Source organism: Arachis hypogaea, chromosome 14 (assembly GCF_003086295.3).
Source record: "Arachis hypogaea cultivar Tifrunner chromosome 14, arahy.Tifrunner.gnm2.J5K5, whole genome shotgun sequence".
In the NCBI taxonomy this organism is placed as follows: domain Eukaryota; kingdom Viridiplantae; phylum Streptophyta; class Magnoliopsida; order Fabales; family Fabaceae; genus Arachis; species Arachis hypogaea.
This window is the reverse complement of record NC_092049.1, coordinates 93,868,850-93,895,000: the sequence shown is the minus strand read 5'-3', so window position 1 is coordinate 93,895,000 and position 26,151 is coordinate 93,868,850. Positions and strand designations below refer to the sequence as shown.

Here is a 26,151-nt window from a genome sequence, read left to right as displayed (position 1 = left end):
CTCAAATCTTGATCAATAGCTAATTCCTTGGTCAATTGCTCATGAGAAGAGATGAAGTATGGTCACTGATTATGCCACATGCATTTTCCAAATCAAGTGTTGAGAGGATTATAGTCACATATCCATCCAAACCCAATTTGGTCCAGCATGAGAAAGCATTTCTAGCATGATCTCTTCATTCCTCTTTCAAGGTTCAGAAGAGATCCAAGTATGAATAGCTTCTTTTCCAAGATAACTACCCAATTGGATGAAGATTGAAAGCTTTCAAGTAAAATCAAGAGAAAAGATAGAAGAAGAATAATGAAAACTAGTATTGATCCATCAAATTACAACAGAGCTCCCTAACCCAATGAAAGGGGTTTAGTTGTTCATAGCTCTGGAAAATGAAAACAAAGATGGAGAATACATGATGAAACTAGAAGTGCAGAGAAAGTAAAATACAGAGAGTAGTTCTATGCCAAGAGGCTCCCTATAATTTCCAACTCTTAATTTAATTCAAAGCTACTCCTATATATACTACTCTTCTGTTCTTCTAGTTGGCTCTTCAAGTCTTGGGTATGGGCCTTTGGATCTTGAGTTTGAAGCAATTCTCTTCTTCGTTGGGCTTGGCTTTACTTGCAGAGAGAAGGTGTGAAGTGGGCAGAGACTTTAGCTCAGGACGTTAGTGGTGTTAACGTTCAGTGAAAATATGGGTTCGAGAACGTTAGTGACAATCACCTTTTTCACTAACGTTCCTCACCCAAGTAAGAGCCACGTTATCTTCAACATTAGTGGCACAAACGTTGCCACTAACGTTGCCTCTTTGTCCTTCGCACACGTTATTGGGACTTGCCTTTCCCAATAACGTTGAGAAGTCTCCCCCTTCCCTACGTTAGAGTCCACGTTAACTTAGTTAACGTGGCTCTTTTAACGTAGGCTTGCCAACCTTCGAGAACGTTAGTGACACTTACCATTGTCACTAGCGTTCCAATGTGCCCCTATTTCTCACGTTAGAGTCCACGTTAACTAGGTTAACGTGGCTTCTAACGTGGCCATGCTAGCCATCTCCAACGTTAGTGACAAAGTTGAGTATCACTAACGTTGGCTCATCATTCCCTTATCCACGTTAGCTTCCACGTTAACTAAGTTAACGTGGGCGTTAACGTGGCTCATAGTGGCTTATGTGGGCTATTTCCAACGTTAGTGACAATGTTTGGTGTCACTAACGTTGGCGATCACCTCCCTTCTTCACGTTAACTTCCACGTTAACTAAGTTAACGTGGGAGTTAACGTGGCTTATTGGGGCTTGTGTGGGTTCCTTCCAACGTTAGTGACAATGTTTGGTGTCACTAACGTTGTCGACCACTTTGTCTCCTCACGTTAGCTTCCACGTTAACTAGGTTAACGTGGAAGTTAACGTGGCTTATTGTGACTTGGCCAACGTTAGTGACAAAATTGAATGTCACTAACGTTGGCTTCCCCTTTACTTCTTAACATTAGAGGCCACGTTAACTAAGTTAATGTGGCAACTAACGTGGCCATTTATGAGCTTGGTCCAACGTTAGTGATAATGTTAAGTGTCACTAGCGTTGGCTCTATTTCCTTTCTTTCACGTTAGAGTTCACGTTAACTTAGTTAACGTGACTCTTAACGTGGGCAATGATGCTTCGAGAGCGTTATTGGCAATTACTTTTCTCATTAACTTTGCAAGTTACTCCCATTCCACGTTAGTGTTAACGTTAGTGTAACTAACGTAGCCAATAATGTGGTTCTTCTTTGCTTCCTTTGTCCTGAAATCAAGCAATAAAGTGCATCAAAGTTCTAGTCCAAGTCATGGGAAATGCAACATCCAATTTGTCCTTAAATTCATGCAAAATCCTCATGAAATCATGTAAAGTGCACAATGTATACTTGAATCAAGATGTAAGTGAATATCTACCCAAAACTAGCTTATTTCCTAAGGAAATGCATGAAACTACCCTAAAAACAGTAAAGAAAAGGTCAGTGAAACTGGCCAAAATGCCCTGGCATCACAACACCAAACTTAAAGCTTGCTTGTCCCTAAGCAAGTACTGGAACAAGAGAATGATGAATGGAATGCCAAGAGAAATGAGTCATTCTTGTGGAAGTCATGTCCCTGGTTTTATGGTGGTTTCATGCATAGCAACTTAGGTTCATTCCTGGCTTTCAGACCTTTATCATGTCCTAGAATACTCATTGTGATTGCATCCCATGAGACTTTTATTCATTGATCCTTTTGTTGTTATTTCAGGGCTTATTTTTGTTCTTAAGCTAGGTGCTCTGTAAGGGGGCAACTCTTTAAAATAAGCTTTCAGCCAACACTCCCGAACTAGTTGGTTCAAGGTGCTAGGTGTTGAAGCACCCCTAAGGACTTACTTGCTCAAGTCTCTCCCCCATACATACACACCACAGGCACATAGTTTATTTATTTTCTTTTCTTGAGACCTTGGTGTCCAGCACCTCTTTGGGTTACTAAATGCTCTGTATTGAGGGTTACTCTTGATAGTGGACTTTCAGCTGATAATCCCGAGTTAGTTAACCCAAGTTACCAAGTGATAAGGCACCCCTAAGAGCTTATTCATCCAAGTAGATCCCTCACACAGGAGCACCACAGACACATGCTTCAAGATTAAAAACCATTGGTACCTAGCCTTATTGCTTGTTCTTTTTCTTTTATTCCTCAACTTTGATTGTTCTTTCCCTTTTTCTTATTAGGATCTTCTTATTTAGCTAGTCTCATGGGGTGTGTCTCAAGTATAGTATTCATGACAGATAGTTGTCCTCCCACCTTGTGGTTGAACCAACTTAGCTAACTTATGACCACACCATAAACTCATGAACTTACTCCATAGTATGAACTCCTCACTGGTCTTTTAAAAACACTCATTCTCTTTTCATTTGATTTAAAGGGACAAACATACAAGTAAGCAAAGTAAGGGTACAGTGACATAAAGACCAGCAAACATAGACCTTTTTTCACAAAAACATAAAAGACAGAATTTAAAAAGGTTTAAACATAACATGGAAGCAAGTTCTATTTCATACAAGATCTTCCTTATTCAAAGCATAGAAAAAGATGGACCAAAGAAGGAACGTCACCACCTTTTACTCTTGTGGATGCCCATGCTTTCCTCCTTGTTTGTCTTCTTTGTGTCCTCTTGCATTCCCTCGCATCCGTGCCAATCTTGCTTGCTTCCAATCCTCAAGTGCCTTCCTCACTGATTCATGACTCTCTTCCACCTTTTATCTTTCTTCTCGTGCTAATTCATCCCTCATTTCTTCATACCTTGTGATTCCTGGATGCAATATAGGTAGCTGTCCTACCAAGTAACCGAGCCTGGCTTGAGTATTTATATGATGCCCAGTCTTGCTCAGGTAAACTCCTTCTGCGAATGCCCTTTGCTCGTCCAATAGTTCTGCCTGTTCTATCTGTCTTCGATGCATCTCATGTATATGTGCACCTTGATGTGCTTGGATATTGATTAGCCTCTGGATGGATTCTTGTTGCTCATTTTGCCTTTGTTCCATCATGTGGAATATTTCACTCCATCGTTGCCCTTGACTAAGTTGCTGATCCATCATTTGCTTTTGCCACTCCCCTTGTTGAGTCATCCATCTTGAGAGTGACTCCTCTTGCTGCCCCATCATTTGTAGTTTAAGCTCTCTCTGTGCTCCTTGGCTTTCCAAATATTGTCGAGATAGCCCATCAATGGCTTCCTGCAATTTGTGCATATCCAAGGTGGCTGGTGCTTGCCCCTCTAAGACTTGTCCTTCCACTACTTGAGGGGCTATCCTCTTCCTTTGCTTCCGTTGAGGCAGGGGGGATGCGGTAGCATGTATTCGTCGAACGGTTATTGGAATGCCCTCTTTTATCCACACGGGGTCCTCATCTTCAAACACCACCCCAGCTTTCTTGCACAGTCGGTAAATAGTGCTGGGGTAGCCTAACGTTCCTCTTGAGTCGCTTTTCTCTGCCATTTTTCTAATGCCTTCTGCTATGAGTTCATGGACCTTGATCTCTCCTCCTTTGAGTATACAGTGTACCAGTGTGGCTCTCTTGAGATTCACCTCCGAGTTGTTCGCTGCTGGGAAGATGGACCTCCTTACAATTTTGAACCACCCCTTTGCTTCCGGAGTGAGATCTGCTCTCTCGATGAACCTTGGTCTCCTATCTGCATATCTTTCCCAGTTAGCTCCTGGTACACAAATGTCTTGCACAATCTGGTCATGATTAGGGTTGTTGTCCATTCTTGAATGATAACTCTCTTCTTCAAACGGTATGGACCGCAGTTTTAATGCCTTCATGACACTCATGGGACCAAAATCCACAATCTTTCCTCTCACAAAGCTTGTATATGACTTATCTGCCTTATCATATCAGACCGCATTTGCATAAAACTCTCTTATAAGATTTGCATTCACCTTAATGACCGGATCAGTGAGGAGCTCCCATCTTCTCTTTTCTACCTTCTTTGTGATTTCGGGACACTCAGTTTTCCTAACTTGAAATCCCAGCTCATAAATGATCTCTTTATCCACCATCCACCCGTATTGCAATGCATGGTGCAAGCTTCTAAATCTCTTTTCATCATACAGGTGTTGCTCCATAGGTTCCTTTCCCTTCCTTCTTTTAGAGCTCGAAGATGCCATAAATGAGGGTTAATGTGGGAAGTTGGCAATGGTGTGGAGAATTTTGGTTGTTTAGGGTTGAGTGCAATGAAGGGAGTGAAGGGGAATCCGAAATGGAGAGGTGTGCAGAGTGGGGTACGAAACAAGGATCACTTATATAGAGAGGTTGTGAGTGAATGGAGGGTATGGATTGATGGAGTGGTTGTTTGATGGACGGTTGGGGTTGTGCATGGAGAAAGGACAAGGATCATCACTTTATGATGGAGATTGCTCGGTCTTCAAGGGTCCCATTATTTTCAATGTTGCATGGCAACATTTTCCAATGCCTTCCCTTTTTAGAACAAGTGTGTAGTCCCTCTTCATGAAGTGGCCGAGCCTTTCTCATTCAATTGTCCAATAAATCTCCTTCAATGCTCCTCTCCTTTTCCCTATAAAATAAGAAAAATTAATGTCCTAAAAAGTATTTAAACTTTACGGCTAAAATAATAAAAAGAAGAAAAGATTTTGTTTATTCATGAACTCTAACTAACTAACTAACTAACTGTGTATCCTTATATGCACATTGGTGGCACCATGGGGTGACACCAAACTTAGTTTGGAGTACTGTGATGAAAAGTTCTGTTCAAAGCTCCAAGACTAGCATGCTCTCAGTTGCATTCATGCTTTCTTGGCACGCTTTGAACACCAAACTTGTTCTTCACTATATACTGCAATATAAGGATTTCACCAAGTGTTTGTCAAGTTTGGGTTGAAATTCATGAATATTGACTTATTCACTAGTAAAAGCTCATAAAACATGGGTTGCCTCCCATGAAGCGCTTCTTTAGCGTCACTAGCTTGACGTTTCTCCTTCATTAGGGAGGTTGATAATGCTTCAAGTCCTCCTCTCTTGCCTTGGACTTATATCCATTGGTTGTATCAATGATCTCTACATGTTCCAAGGAGAGAACTTTGTTGATAGTGAAGACCTTAGGTAACTGAGATGGTACAGTGGGGAGATTAGGGGGGATATCTGGGAAGTAAGCTGAGATCACTTTATCTCCTGGAGAGAAGTCTTCCGTAGGGATCTTCTTGTTCCTCCACCCCCTTGGTACCTTCTTCTTTGTCCCTTTTGATGTTGCCTTGCTCTTGGTGACTTCTTCTTCTTCTAAGGGAATTTTGTTGTTGTCTTCACATGTCTCTGGTGGTTTAGGTTTCTCCAGCTTTTCCTTGAGTTCTGACAACTGCTTATTTCCTTGTTCATCAACCAAGGGCTTTCCCAGATGGGCTGGTTGTGCTTCAGTGCTTGCTTCCTCTGTCAACATCTCATTATGATCTTTGCTTAGTTCTTTGTTTTCTTGGTCTGCTTCTTGTGACAGTTTGAAGACATTAAAGCTGAGTCGTTCATCATGGATCCTCAATATTAGCTCCCCTCGCTCCACATCTATGAGTACTCTGGCTATAGCTATGAATGGTCTTCCCAATATGATTGGGTGAGTGTGACTCTCTTCCATGTCCAAGATGACAAAGTCTGTGGGAAGAAAGTATTTCCCAACCTTTAACAACACATTTTCCACCACCCCTATTGCTTGTTTTTTAGTTTTGTCAGCCAGCCTGATGACTACATCTGTGGGCAATATCTCATTGATCTGCAGCCTCTTCACCAGGGATAAGGGCATTAAGTTGATGCTTGCTCCCAAATCGCAGAGTGCTATATCAAACATTGTTTCTCCTATGGCACAGGGGACATGAAAACTCCCTGGATCTTTTCTTTTCGTAGGCAACTGTGGTTGAATGAGGGCACTGCACTCCTTGTTCATTACTATAGTTTGGCCTCCCTTGAGTGAGCTTTTCCTGGGAAGCAGCTCCTTCATATACTTGATGTATGCAGGCATTTGTTGAATAGTCTTGATGAATGGTATGTTGACATACAGAGATGCAAACAAATCTAGAAACCTTGAGTATATTCTCTTCTCCACAGCACCATTGAGCAGTTGGGGAAAAGGTGCGTAGAGTCTCAGTAGCTCCTGTTGTGAGATTTCTGGTTCTTGATGATCTTTTTCCTTCTTCTCTACTGAGGTATCTTCAGGTTGTTCTGTCAGCTTGCTTGGCTTGTCCTCAGTCTCCTTATCACTTATAGTGACCATCTTACAATCTTCCCATCTTACTTTCTTTGTTTCACCTCTCGGATTCTTCTCAGTGTCACTTGGGAATCCTTCTGTGGGTTTGGGAATTTGCTCAGAGAGATACCCCACTTGAGATTCCAACCTCTTGATTGTGTCTCCCTGGTTCTTGAAACTGGCTCGCACTTCCTCCTTGAACACCTTGTTGTCTTGAATCTCCTTGCCTATGCCTTCAAGTAGATTCTCAATCCTTGAGAGTCTGTCATCAAATGATTGTAGATCGGGATTAGAGGTGGAAGGATGAGGTAAGTTATTTTGGTTTTGATGTGGATGTGGAGAGGTGTTGTTATTGGGGTGTTGATATGGTCTAGATGTGAAGTGTTGGTGGCTTGCATTGTTGGGATTTGGGCATCTTTGATCAAGGCTTTGGTCTTGTTAATTTCCCCACCCAAAGTTTGGGTGATTCCTCCATCCAGGGTTGTAGGTCTTGGAGTATGGATCATGGTTTTGCCTAGGTGAATTCCCAATGTAGTTGGCTTGCTCCTGACTACCCTCTGTTTCTTCATTCACTCCTTCTTGGTTTGTTGATGAAGTGGAGATTGCTGCTACTTGGTTCCTCTCCATCTTCTTGGTGAGGTTAGCCAGCTGCTGGGTAATGAGCTTGTTTTGGGCCAGCAGAGCATCTACATTGTTTAGTTCCATTACTCCTCTTGTGTTCCCTCTTTCGGAAGCATAGAAGTAGTCATTCTCTGCTACAGTTTCAATAACATCTATGGCCTCCTCAATGGTCTTCTTCTTGTTCAAAGATCCTCCGGATGAATGGTGTACGGCCTTCTTTGACTCATAAGAGAGCCCTTCATAGAAAATGTGCAGCTGCACCCATTCATTGAACATATCTGGTGGGCACCTCCTTGTTAGGTCTTTAAACCTATCCCATACTTCATATAGAGTCTCACCATCTTGTTGCCTGAAAGTTTGGACCTCAGCTCTCAGCTTATTGATTCGTTGAGGGGGGTAAAATCTTGCTAAGAATTTTTTCACCACATCTTCCCAAGTTGTCAAGCTCTCCTTTGGGAAAGACTCTAGCCACTTGGCTGCCTTATCCTTGAGTGAGAATGGAAATAAGAGCAGTCTATAGGCGTCAGGATGAACACAATTAGACTTCATTGTGTCACATATTCTCAGGAAGGTGGTTAGATGTTGATTGGGGTCTTCTTGGACACTTCCTCCGAACGAACAGTTGTTCTGAACAAGGGTGATGAGCTGTGGTTTTAGTTCAAAATTGTTGGCATGGATGGTTGGCTTTTGAATGCTACTTCCACAGTTTCTTGGGTTTGGATTGATGTAAGAGCCTAAAACTCTTCTATCCTCCCCAGCATGATTTGCTCGACCTCTTCCGCCATGGTTGTGAGTCTCTTCTTCATGATGGTTTTCCATGTTTTCTTCCATGTTTGGTTCAAAGTATTCCTCAAAGTGTTCCTCCTCTTCTTCAGCACCAACTACAAGTTTTTCTCTTGCCTCCCTCCTTAGTTTAAGGAAGGTTCTCTCAGGTTCAAAATCAAAGGAAGTTGAAGCCCTGCTTCTTCTCCCTGTCATACAACCAACAAGTACAAGCAAAGAGAATAGGTGCAGAAAGTATATCTGTCAGAATTACTGTTAGTGTGAGTGATGCAATATATCAAACAGTTAGTGGGTTAGTGAAATGAATGGTAAATAACAAAGAAAAAGTAGGGGGAAGGGAAGAAATTAACTAAAACAGAAAGTAAATGACTCAAACAGAAAATTAAATCAAACAAAAATAAAATGCTCAATCTAGTTATCCTCAAATTTAATCATTGTTGATGCACAATCAATCCCCGGCAACGGCGCCATAAACTTGATGCACGGAAAACTTGTCTCGCAACAAATTTCCTTCGGCAAGTGTACCGAATTTGTCGTCAAGTAAAAACTCACAATAGAGTGAGGTCGAATCCCACAGGGATTGATTGATCAAGCAACTTTAATTAGAGGAATGTTCTAGTTGAGAGAATCAGAATTTGAGTTGAGAATTGCAGAAAATTATATGGCGGGAAAGTAAATAACAGAAAAGTAATAAGAGCTGAATGTAGATGACGGAAAGTAAATTGCAGAATCTTAAATGGGAATGGGGAAATTGCTCATAAAAGTAAATGACAGAAATTAAAGAGAATGGGTAAGATCAGAAATGGGGAGTTCATTGGGCTTAGGAGATGTTGCATTCTCCGGATCAATTTCATTTTCATCTCTTCCTCAATCAATGCACTCATTGATCTCCTTGGCAATCTTAAGTGATTGAATTACAATTTCTTGTAATTCAATCTCTCAAATCTTGATCAATAGCCAATTCCTTGGTCAATTGCTCATGAGAAGAGATGAAGTATGGTCACTGATTATACCACATGCATTTCCCAAATCAAGTGTTGAGAGGATTATAGTCACATATCCATCCAAACCCAATTTGGTCCAGCATGAGAAAGCATTTCTAGCATGATCTCTTCATTCCTCTTTCAAGGTTCAGAAGAGATCCAAGTATGAATAGCTTCTTTTCCAAGATAACTACCCAATTGGATGAAGATCGAAAGCTTTCAAGTAAAATCAAGAGAAAAGATAGAAGAAGAATAATGAAAACTAGTATTGATCCATCAAATTATAACAGAGCTCCCTAACCCAATGAAAAGGGTTTAGTTGTTCATAGCTCTGGAAAATGAAAACAAAGATGGAGAATACATGATGAAACTAGAAGTGCAGAGAAAGTAAAATACAGAGAGTAGTTCTATTCCAAGAGGCTCCCTATAATTTTCAACTCTTAATTTAATTCAAAGCTACTCCTATATATACTACTCTTCTGTTCTTCTAGTTGGCTCTTCAAGTCTTGGGTATGGGCCTTTGAATCTTGAATTTGAAGCAGTTCTCTTCTTCATTGGGCTTGGCTTTACTTGCAGAGAGAAAGTGTGAAGTGGGCAGAGACTTTAGCTCAAGACGTTAGTGGTGTTAACGTTCAGTGAAAATATGGGTTCGAGAACGTTAGTGACAATCACCTTTTTCACTAACGTTCCTCACCCAAGTAAGAGCCACGTTATCGTCAACGTTAGTGGCACAAACGTTGCCACTAACGTTGCCTCTTTGTCCTTCGCACACGTTATTGGGACTTGCCTTTCCCAATAACGTTGAGAAGTCTTCCCCTTCCCTACGTTAGAGACCACGTTAACTTAGTTAACGTGGCTCTTTTAACGTAGGCTTGCCAACCTTCGAGAACGTTAGTGACACTTACCATTGTCACTAACGTTCCAATGTGCCCCTATTTCTCACGTTAGAGTCCACGTTAACTAGGTTAACATGGCTTCTAATGTGGCCATGCTAGCCATCTCCAACGTTAGTGACAAAGTTGAGTGTCACTAACGTTGGCTCATCATTCCCTTATCCACGTTAGCTTCCACGTTAACTAAGTTAACGTGGGAGTTAACGTGGCTCATAGTGGCTTATGTGGGCTAATTCCAACGTTAGTGACAATGTTGGGTATCACTAACGTTGGCGATCACCTCCCTTCTTCACGTTAACTAAGTTAACGTGGGAGTTAACGTGGCTTATTGGGGCTTGTGTGGGTTCCTTCCAATGTTAGTGACAATGTTTGGTGTCACTAACGTTGTCGACCACTTTGTCTCCTCGCGTTAGCTTCCACGTTAACTAGGTTAACATGGAAGTTAACGTGGCTTATTGTGACTTGGCCAACGTTAGTGACAAAGTTGAATGTCACTAACGTTGGATTCCCCTTTACTTCTTAACGTTAGAGGCCACGTTAACTAAGTTAACGTGGCAACTAACGTGGCCACTTATGAGCTTGGTCCAATGTTAGTGATAATGTTAAGTGTCACTAACGTTGGCTCCATTTCCTTTCTTCCACGTTAGAGTTCACGTTAACTTAGTTAACGTGACTCTTAACGTGGGCAATGATGGCTTCGAGAGCGTTATTGGCAATTACTTTTCTCATTAACTTTGCAAGTTACTCCCATTCCACGTTAGTGTTAACGTTAGTGTAACTAACGTAGCCACTAATGTGGTTCTTCTTTGCTTCCTTTGTCCTGAAATCAAGCAATAAAGTGCATCAAAGTTCTAGTCCAAGTCATGGGAAATGCAACATCCAATTTGTCCTTAAATTCATGCAAAATCCTCATGAAATCATGTAAACTGCACAATGTATACTTGAATCAAGATGTAATTGAATATCTACCCAAAACTAGCTTATTTCCTAAGGAAATGCATGAAACTACCCTAAAAACAGTAAAGAAAAGGTCAGTGAAACTGGCCAAAATGCCCTGACATCAATTCTTAGTGTCTAAATATTAAAGATTTCTAAGTTTGGTATCTTGCATTTTTTCTTGCATAAAAAATTTTTCAAAAATATGTTCTTGATGTTCATCATAATCTTCAAAGTGTTTTTGGTGTTCATCTTGACATTCATAGTGTTCTTGCATGCATTCATTGTTTTGATCTAAAAATTCTCATGCATTGAGTCTTTTTCATGTTTTTCTCTTTCTTCATTAAAAATTCAAAAATAAAAAAAATATCTTTCCCTTTTTCACTCATAAATTTTCGAAAATTTGAGTTGACTTTTTCAAAACTTTTTAAAATTTAGTTGTTTCTTATGAGTCAAATCAAATTTTCAATTTAAAAATCTTATCTTTTTCAAAATTTTTTTTAAATCAAATCTTTTTCATTTTTTCTTATTTATTTTCGAAAATTTTAAAAATATTTTTTAAAAATCTTTTTCTTAATTTTATCTCATAATTTTCAAAAATATCATCAACAATTAATGTTTTGATTTAAAAATTTCAAGTTTGTTACTTGCTTGTTAAGAAAGATTCAAACTTTAAGTTCTAGAATCATATCTTGTGATTTCTTGTGAATCAAGTCATTAATTGTGATTTTAAAAATCAAATCTTTTTCAAAACTAATTTCAATCATATCTTTTCAAAAATATATTTTTATCTTATCTTTTTCAAAATCATATCTTTTTAATCCTACCTTTTCATATCATATCTTTTTCAAATATCTTTTCTAACTTCTTATCTTCTTATTTTTTAAAAATTGAATTTCAAAATTTGTTTCAACTAACTAATTAACTTTTTGTTTGTTTCTTATCTCTTTCAAAACTACCTAACTAACTATCCCTCTCTAATTTTCGAAAATACCTCCCTCTTTTTCAAAAATTCTTTTTAATTAATTAATTGTTTAAATTTTAATTTTAATTTCAATTCTCCTTTAATTTTCGAAAATCATTAACTCTTTTTCAAAATTTAATTTTTGAAATTCTCTCTCTCATATCCTTCTATTTATTTATTCATCTACTAACACTTCGCCTCACCCAAAAATTCGAACCCCTTCTTCTCTTCTGAGTTCGAATTTTTCTCTTCTTCACTCTCTTTCTTCTTTTCTTCTACTCACACAAAGGAACCTCTATACTGTGGCAAAGAGGATTCCTATTATTATTTTCTGTTTTCTTCTTTTTCATATGAGCAGGAGCAAAGACAAGAACATTCTTGTTGAAGCGAACCCTAAACCTGAAAGGACTCTGAAGAGAAAACTAAGAGAAGCTAAATTACAACAATCCAGAGACAACCTTACAGAAATTTCAAAAAGAAAGAGGAGATGGCAGCCGAAAATAATAATAATGCAAGGAAGATGCTTGGTGACTTTACTGCACCTAATTCCAATTTACATGGAAGAAGCATCTCCATCCCTACCATTGGAGTAAACAATTTTGAGCTTAAACCTCAATTAGTTTCTCTGATGCAACAAAACTGCAAGTTTCATGGACTTTCATCTGAAGATCCCTTTCAGTTCTTAACTGAATTCTTGCAGATCTGTGATACTGTTAAGACTAATGGAGTAGATCCTGAAGTCTACAGGCTCATGCTTTTCCCTTTTACTGTGAGAGACAGAGCTAGAATATGGTTGGATTCTCAACCTAAAGATAGCCTGAACTCTTGGGATAAGCTGGTCACGGCTTTCTTAGCCAAGTTCTTTCCTCCTCAAAAGCTGAGTAAGCTTAGAGTGGATGTTCAAACCTTCAGACAGAAAGAAGGTGAATCTCTCTATGAAGCTTGGGAGAAATACAAGCAACTGACCAAAGAGTGTCCTTCTGACATGCTTTCAGAATAGACCATCATGGATATATTCTATGATGGTCTGTCTGAATTAGCTAAGATGTCATTGGATACTTCTGCAGGTGGATCCATTCACCTAAAGAAAACGCCTGCAGAAGCTCAAGAACTTATTGACATGGTTGCTAACAACCAGTTTATGTATACTTCTGAGAGGAATCCTGTGAGTAATGGGACGCCTCAGAAGAAGGGAGTTCTTGAAATTGATACTCTGAATGCCATATTGGCTCAGAATAAAATATTGACTCAGCAAGTCAATATGATTTCTCAGAGTCTGAATGGAATGCAAGCTGCATCCAACAGTACTCAAGAGGCATCTTCTGAAGAAGAAGCTTATAATCCTGAAAACCCTGCAATAGCAGAGGTGAATTACATGGGTGAACCATATGGAAACACCTATAATTCCTCATGGAGAAATCACCCAAATATCTCATGGAAGGATCAACAAAAGCCTCAACAAGGCTTTAATAATGGTGGAAGAAATAGGTTTAGCAATAGCAAGCCTTTTCCATCATCCACTCAGCAACAGACAGAGAATTCTGAACAAAATACTTCTAATTTAGCAAACTTAGTCTTTGATCTATCTAAGGCCACTCTGAGTTTCATGAATGAAACAAGGTCCTCCATTAGAAATTTGGAGGCACAAGTGGGCCAGCTGAGTAAGAAGATCACTGATACCCCTCCTAGTACCCTCCCAAGCAATACCGAAGAAAATCCAAAAGGAGAGTGCAAGGCCATTGATATAACCATCATGGCCGAATCCAAGGAGGAAGGGGAGGACGTGAATCCCAAGGAGGAAGACCTCCTGGGACGTCCAGTGATCAACAAGGAGTATCCTTCTGAGGAACCAAAGGAATATGAGACTCATCTAGAGACCATAGAGATTCTATTAAACCTCCTTATGCCATTCATGAGCTCTGATGAGTATTCCTCTTCTGAAGAGAATGAGGATGTTACTGAAGAGCAAGTTGCCAAGTTCCTTGGTGCAATAATGAAGCTGAATGGCAATTTATTTGGTAAAGAGACTTGGAGAGATGAACCTCCTCTGTTCACAAATGAACTAAATGCATTAGATCAACTGAGATTGCCTCAGAAGAAACAGGATCCTGGAAAGTTCCTAATACCTTGTACCATAGGCACCATGACCTTTGAGAAGGCTTTATGTGACCTTGGGTCAGGAATAAACCTCATGCCACTCTCTATAATGGAGAAACTGGGAATCTTTGAGGTGCAAGCTGCTAAAATCTCATTAGAGATGGCAGACAACTCAAGAAAAGAGGCTTATGGACAAGTAGAGGATGTGTTAGTAAAGGTTGAAGGCCTTTACATCCCTGCTGATTTCATAATCCTAGATACTGGGAAGGATGAGGATGAATCCATCATTCTTGGAAGACCCTTCCTAGCCACAGCAAGAGCTGTGATTGATGTAGACAGAGGTGAACTAGTCCTTCAATTGAATGAGGACTCCCTTGTGTTTAAAACTCAAGGTCATCCTTCTGTAAACATGGAAAAGAGGCACAGTAAGCTTCTCTCAGTACAGAGTCAACTAAAGCCCCCACAGTCAAACTCTAAGTTTGGTGTTGGGAGTCTATAAAATTGACCTGATCACCTGTGTGGCTCCATGAGAGCCCACTGTCAAGCTATTGACATTAAAGAAGCGCTTGTTGGGAGGCAACCCAATTTTTATTTATCTAATTTTTTTTATTGTTCTTTCATGTTTTATTAGGTTCATGATCATGTGGAGTCACAAAATAAATTAAAAAAATTAAAAACAGAATCAAAAACAGCAGAAGAAAATCACACCCTGGAGGAAAGACTTACTGGCGTTTAAACGCCAGTAAGGAGCATCTGGCTGCCGTTCAACGCCAGAACAGAGCATGGATCTGGCATTGAACGCCCAAAACAAGCAGCATCCTGGCGTTCAGATGCCAGGAATGCACACTGAGGAAAGCTGGCGCTGAACGCCAGAAACAAGCATAGAACTGGCGTTCAACGCCAGAAACATGCTGCATCTGGGCGCTGAACGCCAGAACAAGCACCAATTCGGCGTTTAAACGCCAGAATTGCATGCAAAGGCATTTTACATGCCTAATTGGTGCAGGGATGCAATTCCTTGACACCTCAGGATCTGTGGACTCCACATGATCATCTCAGCATCTGTGGACCCCACAGGATCCCCACCTACCTCCACTCATACTCTTCCCTCTTCTCAATGTTCATCCTCTCTTCCCAATAAACACCCTTCCCCAAAACACTTCACCAATCACCTCAAGCTCTCTTCCCTATCACCTATTCACCACTCACATCCATCCACTCTTCCCCATAAACCTACCTCATAAACCCCACCTACCTTCAAAATTCAAAATCACTTTCCCACCCAATCCCACCCCATATGGCCGAACCCTAACCCCTCTCCCTCCACTATATAAACCCTTCCATTCTTCTTCATTTTCACACAACATAACCCTCTCTTCCCCTTCTTGGCCGAAACACAACCTTCTCCCCCTCTCCTCCATTTCTTCTTCTTCTTCATCTTTTCTTTCTTCTCTTGCTCGAGGGCGAGCAATATTCTAAGTTTGGTGTGGTAAAAGCATAAAGCTTTTTGTTTTTCCATTACCATTGATGGCACCTAAGACCAGAGAATCCTCTAGAAAAGGGAAAGGAAAGACAAAAGCTTCCACCTTCGAGTCATGGAAGATGGAAAGATTCATCTCCAAAGCCCATCAAGACCACTTCTATGATGTTGTGGCCAAGAAGAAGGTGATCCCCGAGGTCCCTTTCAAACTCAAGAAAAATGAGTATCCAGAGATCCGACATGAGATCCATAGAAGAGGTTGGGAAGTTCTAACAAACCCCATCCAACAAGTCGGAATTCTAATGGTTCAAGAGTTTTATGCTAATGCATAGATCACTAGGAACCATGATCAAAGTAAGAACCTGAACCCAAATAATTATCTCACCATGGTTCGGGGGAAATACTTAGATTTTAGTCCAGAAAATGTGAGGTTGGCGTTCAACTTGCCAATGATGGAAGAGAACGCACGCCCCTACACAAGGAGAGTCAACTTTGATCAAAGGTTGGACCAAGTCCTCATGGACATATGTGTGGAAGGAGCTCAATGGAAGATTGACTCAAAAGGCAAACCGGTTCAACTGAGAAGACTGGACCTTAAGCCTGTAGCTAGAGGATGGTTGGAGTTCATTCAACGCTCAATCATTCCCACTAGCAACCGGTCTGAAGTTACTATAGACCAGTCCATCATGATCCATAGCATCATGATTGGAGAAGAGGTGGAGGTTCATGACATTATACCTCAAGAACTCTACAAGGTGGCTGACAAGTCCTCCACTATGGCAATGTTAGCTTTTTCCCACCTCATTTGCCATCTATGCAACTCAGCTGGGATTGACATAGAGGGAGATATCCTCATTGATGAGGATAAGCCTATCACTAAGAAAAGGATGGAGCAAACAAGAGAGCCTATTCATGGATCTCAAGAGACGCATGAAGAAGCTCATCACCAAGAAATCCCTGAGATGCCTCAAGGGATGCACTTTCCTCTACAGAACTTTTAGGAGCAAATCAACACCTCCCTAGGGGAACTGAGTTCCAACATGGAACAACTAAGGGTGGAACATCAAGAGCACTCCATCATCCTTCATGAAATTAGATAAGATCAAAGAGCAATGAGGGAGCAGCAACAAAGACAAGGAAGAGACACAGAAGAGCTCAAGAACATCATTGGTACCTCAAGAAGAAAACGCCACCATCACTAAGGTGGACTCATTCCTTGTTCTTAAATTTTCTATTTTTCGTTTTCTTTATGTTAAGTGCTTATCTATGTTAGTGTCTTATTACATGATCATTAGTATGTAGTAACTTTGTCTTAAAGTTATGAATGTCCTATGAATCCATCACCTCTCTTAAATGAAAAATGTTTTTAATTCAAAAGAACAAGAAGTACATGAGTTTCGAATTTATCCTTGAACTTAGTTTAATTATATTGATGTGGTGACAATACTTTTTGTTTTCTGAATGAATGCTTGAACAGTGCATATGTCGTTTGAAGTTGTTGTTTAAGAATGTTAAATATGTTGGCTCTTGAAAGAACGATGAACAGGAGACATGTTATTTGATAATCTGAAAAATCATAAAAATGATTCTTGAAGCAAGAAAAAGCAGTGAATACAAAGCTTGCAGAAAAAAAAATGGCGAAAAAAATAGAAAAAGAAAAAGCAAGCAGAAAAAGCCAAAAGCTCTTAAAATCAAAAGGCAAGAGCAAAAAGCCAATAGCCCTTAAAACCAAAAGGCAAGGGTAAATAAAAAAGATCCCAAGGCTTTGAGCATCAGTGGATAGGAGGGCCTAAAGGAATAAAATCCTGGCCTAAGCGGCTAAACCAAGCTGTCCCTAACCATGTACTTGTGGCGTGAAGGTGTCAAGTGAAAACTTGAGACTGAGCAGTTAAAGTCAAGGTCCAAAGAAAAAGAAAGAGTGTGCTTAAGAACCCTGGACACCTCTAATTGGGGACTTTAGCAAAGTTGAGTCACAATCTGAAAAGGTTCACCCAGTTATGTGTCTGTGGCATTTATGTATCCGGTGGTAATACTGGAAAACAAAGTGCTTAGGGCCACGGCCAAGACTCATAAAGTAGCTGTGTTCAAGAATCAACATACTGAACTAGGAGAATCACTAACACTATCTGAACTCTGAGTTCCTATAGATGCCAATCATTCTGAACTTCAATGGATAAAGTGAGATGCCAAAACTATTCAAGAGGCAAAAAGGTACAAGTCCCGCTCATCTGATTGGAGCTATATTTCATTGATAGTTTGGAATTTATATTATATTCTCTTCTTTTTATCCTATTTGATTTTCAGTTGCTTGGGGACAAGCAACAATTTAAATTTGGTGTTGTGATGAGCGGATAATTTATACGCTTTTTGGCATTGTTTTTAGTATGTTTTTAGTAGGATCCAGTTACTTTTAGGGATGTTTTTATTAGTTTTTATGTTAAATTCACATTTCTGGACTTTACTATGAGTTTGTGTGTTTTTCTGTAATTTCAGGTATTTTCTAGCTGAAATTGAGGGACTTGAGCAAAAATCAGATTCAGAGGTTGAAGAAGGACTGCTGATGCTGTTGGATTCTGACCTCCCTGCACTCAAAATCGATTTTCTGAAGCTATAGAACTCAAAATAGCGCGCTTCCAATTGCGTTGGAAAGTAGACATCCAGGGCTTTCCAGAAATATATAATAGTCCATACTTTGGTCGAGTTTAGATGACGCAAAAGGGCGTTGAACGCCAGTTCTACGCTGCAATCTGGAGTTAAACGCCAGAAACACGTCACGAACCAGAGTTGAACGCCAAAAACACGTTACAACTTGGCGTTCAACTCCAGAAGAAGCCTCTGCACGTGTAAACTTCAAGCTCAGCCCAAGCACACACCAAGTGGGCCCCGGAAGTGGATTTATGCATCAATTACTTACTTCTGTAAACCATAGTAGCTAGTTTAGTATAAATAGGATTTTTTACTATTGTATTGACATCCTGAGTTACATCTTCGGATCATTTTTAGTCTTGGTTACTCCGGTTCCCCTCTGGGGCTGAGACCAATGAACTCCATTATCACTTATGTATTCTCAAACGGTAGAGTTTCTACACTCCATAGATTAAGGTGTGGAGCTCTGCTGTTCCTCATGATTTAATGCAAAGTACTACTGTTTTTCTATTCAATTCAACTTATTCCGCTTCTAAGATATCCATTTGTTCCCAAGAACATGATGAATGTGATGATTATGTGACGCTCATCATCATTCTCACTTATGAACGCGTGCCTGACAAACACTTCCGTTCTACATGCAAACAAGCTAGAATGAATATCTCTTAGATATCTAATACAGGGGACCGAGTCCGAGTTATTAGTATCTTTGTGGTATAAGTTAGAACCCATGGATGGCCATTCCTGAGATCCGGAAAGTCTAAACCTTGTCTGTGGTATTCCGAGTAGGATCTGGGAAGGGATGGCTGTGACGAACTTCAAACTCGCGAGTGCTGGGCGTAGTGACAGACGCAAAAGGAGGGTGAATCCTATTCCAGCATGATCGAGAACCTCCAGATGATTAGCCATGCCGTGACAGAGCATTTGGACCATTTTCACAGAGAGGATGGGATGTAGCCATTGACAACGGTGATGCACTTACAGAAAGCTTGCCATGGAAAGGAGTAGGAATGATTGGATGAAGACAGCAGGAAAGCAGAGGTTCAGAGGAACGAAAGCATCTCTATACGCTTATCTGAAATTCTCACCAATGATTTACATAAGTATTTCTATCTTTATTTTCTGTTTATTTATTATTATTATTCGAAAACTCCATAACCATTTGATATCTGCCTGACTGAGATTTACAAGATGACCATAGCTTGCTTCAAACCAACAATCTCCGTGGGATCGACCCTTACTCACGTAAGGTTTTATTACTTGGACGACCCAGTGCACTTGCTGGTTAGTTGTATCGAAGTTGTGACAAATTATGAATTAAGATTAGAGCACCAAGTTTTTGGAGCCATTACCAGGGATCACAATTTCGTGCACCAAGTTTTTGGCGCCGTTGCCGGGGATTGTTCGAGTTTAGACAACTGACGGTCCATCTTGTTGCTCAGATTAGGTAATTTTCTTTTTGTTTTATTTTCAAAAAATTTTCAAAAATCTTTCAAAAATTTCTCATCTGTTTTCGAAAATTATTCTAAATTTTTAAGAATGAATTCTAGTGTTTCATGAAGCATGTTGAAGCCTGGTTGGCTGTAAAGCCATGTCTAATTCTTTTGGACTGTGGCTTCCAACCATCAGCATAGAGGCAAGTTAATTGGAATATCAGTTGTTGCATGCCTGATTTATATCCTAAAGCTGGCTGGCTATTAAGCCATGCCCAACCCTTAGATTGGAGCTTTAGGCCAACATTGAAAGATTCCTGGAATTCTTATTAAAAATTTTTGAATTTCTTATTTTCTTTTTCCTATATGTTTTTCGAAAAAAAAATATACAAAAATCCAAAAAAAAATTTAATAAAATCATAAAAATCAAAAAATATTTTATGTTGTTTGTTTGAGTCTTGTGTCAAATTTTAAGTTTGGTGTCAATTGCATACTCATCTTGCATTTTTTTCGAAAATTGCATTCATGCATTGCATTCATCATGATCTTCAAGTTGTTCTTGATAAACCTTCTTGATTGATCTTCATATTATATTGTTTTGTGTTGTATGGTGTTTTTCATATGCATTCTTGAATTCTTAGTGTCTAAATATTAAAGATTTCTAAGTTTGGTGTCTTGCATTTTTTCTTGCATAAAAAATTTTTCAAAAATATGTTCTTGATGTTCATCATAATCTTCAAAGTGTTCTTGGTGTTCATCTTGACATTCATAGTGTTCTTGCATGCATTCATTGTTTTGATCTAAAAATTCTCATGCATTGAGTCTTTTTCATGTTTTTCTCTTTCTTCTTTAAAAATTCAAAAATAAAAAAAATATCTTTCCCTTTTTTCACTCATAAATTTTTGAAAACTTGAGTTGACTTTTTCAAAACTTTTTAAAATTTAGTTGTTTCTTATGAGTCAAATCAAATTTTCAATTTAAAAATCTTATCTTTTTCAAAATCTTTTTTTTAAAAATCAAATCTTTTTCATTTTTTCTTATTTATTTTCGAAAATTTTAAAAATATTTTTTAAAAATCTTTTTCTTAATTTTATCTCATAATTTTCGAAAATATCATCAACAATTAATGTTTTGATTTAAAAATTTCAAGTTTGTTACTTGCTTGTTAAGAAAGATTCAAACTTTAAGTTCTAAAATCATATTTTGTGATCTCTTGTGAATCAAGTCATTAATTGTGATTTTAAAAATCATATCTTTTTCAAAACTAATTTCAATCATATCTTTTCAAAAATATCTTTTTATCTTATCTTTTTCAAAATCATATCTTTTTAATCCTACCTTTTCATATCATATCTTTTTCAAATATTTTTTCTAACTTATTATCTTCTTATTTTTTAAAAATTGAATTTTAAAATTTGTTTCAACTAACTAATTAACTTTTTGCTTGTTTCTTATCTCTTTCAAAACTACCTAACTAACTATCCCTCTCTAATTTTCGAAAATACCTCCCTCTTTTTCAAAAATTCTTTTTAATTAATTAATTGTTTAAATTTTAATTTTAATTTCAATTCTCCTTTAATTTTCGAAAATCATTAACTCTTTTTCAAAATTTAATTTTCGAAATTCTCTCTCTCATATCCTTCTATTTATTTATTCATCTACTAACACTTCGCCTCACCCAAAAATTCTCTTCTGAGTTCGAATTTTTCTCTTCTTCACACTCTTTCTTCTTTTCTTCTACTCACACAAGAGAACCTCTATACTGTGGCAAAGAGGATCCCTATTATTATTTTCTGTTGCCTTCTTTTTCATATGAGCAGGAGCAAAGACAAGAACATTCTTGTTGAAGCAGACCCTGAACCTGAAAGGACTCTGAAGAGGAAACTAAGAGAAGCTAAATTACAACAATCCAGAGACAACCTTACAGAAATTTCGAAAAGGAAGAGGAGATGGCAGCCGAAAATAATAATAATGCAAGGAAGATGCTTGGTGACTTTACTGCACCTAATTCCAATTTACATGGAAGAAGCATCTCCATCCCTACCATTGGAGCAAACAATTTTGAGCTTAAACCTCAATTAGTTTCTCTGATGCAACAAAACTGCAAGTTTCATGGACTTTCATCTGAAGATCCCTTTCAGTTCTTAACTGAATTCTTGCAGATCTGTGATACTGTTAAGACTAATGGAGTAGATCTTGAAGTCTACAGGCTCATGCTTTTCCCTTTTGCTGTGAGAGACAGAGCTAGAATATGGTTGGATTCTCAACCTAAAGATAGCCTGAACTCTTGGGATAAGCAGGTCACGGCTTTCTTTGCCAAGTTCTTTCCTCCTCAAAAGCTTAGTAAGCTTAGAGTGGATGTTCAAACCTTCAGACAGAAAGAAGGTGAATCCCTCTATGAAGCTTGGGAGAGATACAAGCAACTGACCAAAAAGTGTCCTTCTGACATGCTTTCAGAATGGACCATCCTGGATATATTCTATGATAGTCTGTCTGAATTAGCTAAGATGTCATTGGATACTTCTGCAGGTGGATCCATTCACCTAAAGAAAATGCCTGTAGAAGCTCAAGAACTTATTGACATGGTTGCTAACAACCAGTTTATGTACACTTCTGAGAGGAATCCTGTGAGTAATGGGACGCCTTAGAAGAAGGGAGTTCTTGAAATTGATACTCTGAATGCCATATTGGCTCAGAATAAAATATTGACTCAGCAAGTCAATATGATTTCTCAGAGTCTGAATGGAATGCAAGCTGCATCCAACAGTACTCAAGAGGCATCTTCTGAAGAAGAAGCTTATAATCCTGAAAACCCTGCAATAGCAGAGGTGAATTACATGGGTGAACCATATGGAAACACCTATAATCCCTCATGGAGAAATCACCAAAATCTCTCATGGAAGGATCAACAAAAGCCTCAACAAGGCTTTAATAATGGTGGAAGAAATAGGTTTAGCAATAGCAAGCCTTTTCCATCATCCACTCAACAACAGACAGAGAACTCTGAACAAAATACTTCTAATTTAGCAAACTTAGTCTCTGATCTATCTAAGGCCACTCTGAGTTTCATGAATGAAACAAGGTCCTCCATTAGAAATTTGGAGGCACAAGTGGGCCAGCTGAGTAAGAAGATCACTGATACCCCTCCTGGTACCCTTCCAAGCAATACAGAAGAAAATCCAAAAGGAGAGTGCAAGGCCATTGATATAACCATCATGGCCGAATCCAAGGAGGAAGGGGAGGACGTGAATCCCAAGGAGGAAGACCTCCTGGGACGTCCAGTGATCAATAAGGAGTGTCCCTCTGAGGAACCAAAGGAATCTGAGACTCATCTAGAGACCATAGAGATTCCATTAAACCTCCTTATGCTATTCATGAACTCTGATGAGTATTCCTCTTCTGAAAAGAATGAGGATGTTACTGAAGAGCAAGTTGCCAAGTTCCTTGAGATTTGAGCTTAATTACATGGTTACATTATTTAACCATAAAAATTTTATTCTTGTGGTTTGCTTCTCTATGATTGTAATCTATATTTTGTTCCATCCTATATGTCCAATGTTTAATGTGTTATATGCATGCATATGATTGAGGCCATTATTTTATTAGCTCACTTATCCCAAATAGCCTACCCTTCCATTTACCTTTGTTATCCACTTTGAGCCTTTTTATCCCATTTGTTCTAAATTTTACCACATCACTAGCCTTAAGCAGAAAAATAAATTAAATACCCTAAATTGAATCTTTGGTTAGTTTAAGATAGAGATTGTGTGTCAATAAAGTGTGGGAAAGCTGTGGGAACATGGGTTAACAAGGAAATATGTCATGTTTTTACATCAATGAATTAATTAGAAATTTGGGTACCTACTCATGTGAAATTAGAAAAATTAAAAATTCATGTGCATTGATAATGTTATGTTTATTTTTATGCTTTAAAAAAATCCAAAAATATTCAAGTAATTAAATAATTAAATAAATGAATAAGGGGACAAAATTACCCCAATGTTAAGTTTAATAAAAAATCAATGCATGTGTGATACAAAGTTGAGAGAAAAGTTGATTCATGAGTATGTAATGTAAAAGTGAAAATTTTGGGTAGCTAGAGGTAAGAGCTTAGGTTAATCAAGGATTCAATTTATAGCTCACTTAGTCATATATATACCATCACCTTTACCTTGGCCCCATTACAACCTTGAAAAGACCTCATAATATTTGCATTGGTACATTGAATAGTTTTTAGGTTTTTTGATCTGAATCTAGAGAGAGAATTACTCTTCCTCTAGATTCTCTTTACATTCATAGTTTATTGCTTTTGCCTTCGGATATTGAAGAGTCATCACCTCCGTTGAAGATACTATTCTAGTTTGTTTCCTTACTTACTCTTTTATTTATTCCATATTCTTAATTCTTGTTTAGAGTGGTAATTGGATTATTTTCATGGATTGTTAATGCAAAGGATTACTTTTACTTTTAATTAATTTTGAATCTCTATTTTATTTAAATTATTATGTCTCTTTTCTATTCCAAACTCCCAATAACAAAGATGATATCCATGTCAATAGAGTAGATTCTCTACTTGACATGGGGGTTGATTAAAAGGAGACACTTGAGTTGGAATGCTCAAGTGGTTAGTTAAATTGGAAGTTGTTGGCTAATTCTGTATTTACAAACGCTAGACCTTCCTAAGGGAGAGGACTAGGATTTGCGAATAAGCGTTAGCTCAATCACTTGACTTTCCTTTATTTAGTAAGGGTTAACTAAGTGAAAATAACAACATCTTTATACTACACTTGAGAGAATTCCAACAAGGATAGAACTTCCAATTAATCATTCCCCCAGTCAAGGCTTTCTTTTATTTTGAATAATATAAATTCTTTTTAATTTTCATTGCACTTAATTATAATTATTTATTTTCTGTCATTCAACTCTCAAAATTCTCAGAAAACTCCTGATTAATAACTTAGCACCCTTTCTCGCAACTCGTTGGGAGACGACCTGGGACTCATATTCCCAGTATTTTTATTTTAAACTTTGTGACACCTTTCTAAATTGGTGAGGCAGATTTTAGCTGGTTAAGAGCTATACTCACAATGCTATTCTTATATTACAATCTTTTAATTGGCATAATTTCTGCCATGCAGCAACAAGCCCATCACTAAAAGAAGGATGGAGCATGTTAGAGAGCCGGCAGATGAACCATAGCAAGAGCATGTGGAGCTGCCTCAACAAGGAATCCCTGAGATGCCTCAAGGGATGCATTTTTCTCCTGGAGACTATTGGGACCGACTGAGCACTTCTCTAGGAGAATTAAGCTCCAACATAGATCAGCTGAGGATGGGACACCAAGAGCATTCCACCATCCTCCATGAAATAAGAGAAGATCAAAGAGCTATGAGAGAGGAGCAACAGAGACAGGGGCGTGACATAGAAGAAATCAAGTGCTCTATTGGATTCTCTAGAGGAAGCAGTAGCCGCCATCACTAATGTGGTCACGTTCCATATCCCCCTTTGTTTATGTTATTTTTCTGTTTCCATTGTATTTCATTGTCTATTTCCTGTTTCTAAGTGAATGATCATTCTTTGTTTTGTCTTAAGCTATGAAATATTCCATGCATCTCTCACCATACTTAAAAGAAAAATTTTATTTGAAAAATAGAAGTAAGATGCATGAACTCGAGTTATATAATAGGAATAGTACAATTAATTGATGTGGTGGCATTACTTTTACTTTCTGAATGCATGAATCAACAGGTGCATATTTGATGTTGGAGTAAAGAATGTTGGTTCTTGAAAGAATGATGGAAACAGTGAAGTATTATTGGTAATCTGAAAAATCCAATTATTGATTCTTGAAGCAAGAAAAAGCAGCAAAAAGAAAGAAAAAGAGAAAGGAACGAAAAAACAAAAAAGAGAAAAAGCCGATAGCTCTTTAAACTAAAAGACAAGAGCAAGAAAAAGAAAGAAAGAGAAAAACCCAATAGTTCTTTAAACCAAAAGGCAAGAGCAGGGATCCAAGGCTTTGAGCATCAATGGTTAGGAGGGCCTAAAAGAAACAAAATCTTGGCCTAAAAAGTTCAAATGAGCTCCTTCCCTAACTAAATGCTTGTGGTGTAAAGGTGTCAAGTGAAAAGCTTGAGACTGAGCAGTTAAAGTCGTGATTCCAAAAGCAAAAGAGTGTGCCTAAGAACTCTGGACACCACTGGCTGTGGATTCTAGCAAAGCTGAATCACAATCCAAAAGGGTTCACCCAGTCAAGTGTCTGTGGCGTTTATGTATCCGGTGGTAATACGGGAAAACAAAGCGTTTAGGGTCACGGCCAGGCTCTGAAAGAAGCTGTGTACAAGAATAAAAAAGAACTAAACTAAGAGAGTCAATAATATTATCCGGATTCCGAATTCCTAAAGACACCAACACTTTTGAGCTTTAAAGGATAGTGAGATGCCAAAACTGTTCAGAAGTAAATGGTTACTAGCCCCGCTCATCAATTGGGACTGAGCTTTATTGAAAACTCTGAGATTTGTTGTATCCTTCTCTTCTTTCTGATCCTACTTTGTTTTGGTTGCTTGGGGATAAGCAACAGTTTAAGTTTG

General features: G+C 38.5%; 1 non-coding gene across 1 annotated transcript; it reads right to left on the bottom strand.

The window, feature by feature from the left end:
• Positions 1-21,909: 21,909 nt before the first annotated feature.
• LOC112745337 (small nucleolar RNA R71) lies at positions 21,910-22,017 on the bottom strand. The gene has a single exon (XR_003173272.1). It is a non-coding gene; the product is annotated as a small nucleolar RNA R71 (small nucleolar RNA).
• Positions 22,018-26,151: the final 4,134 nt, after the last annotated feature.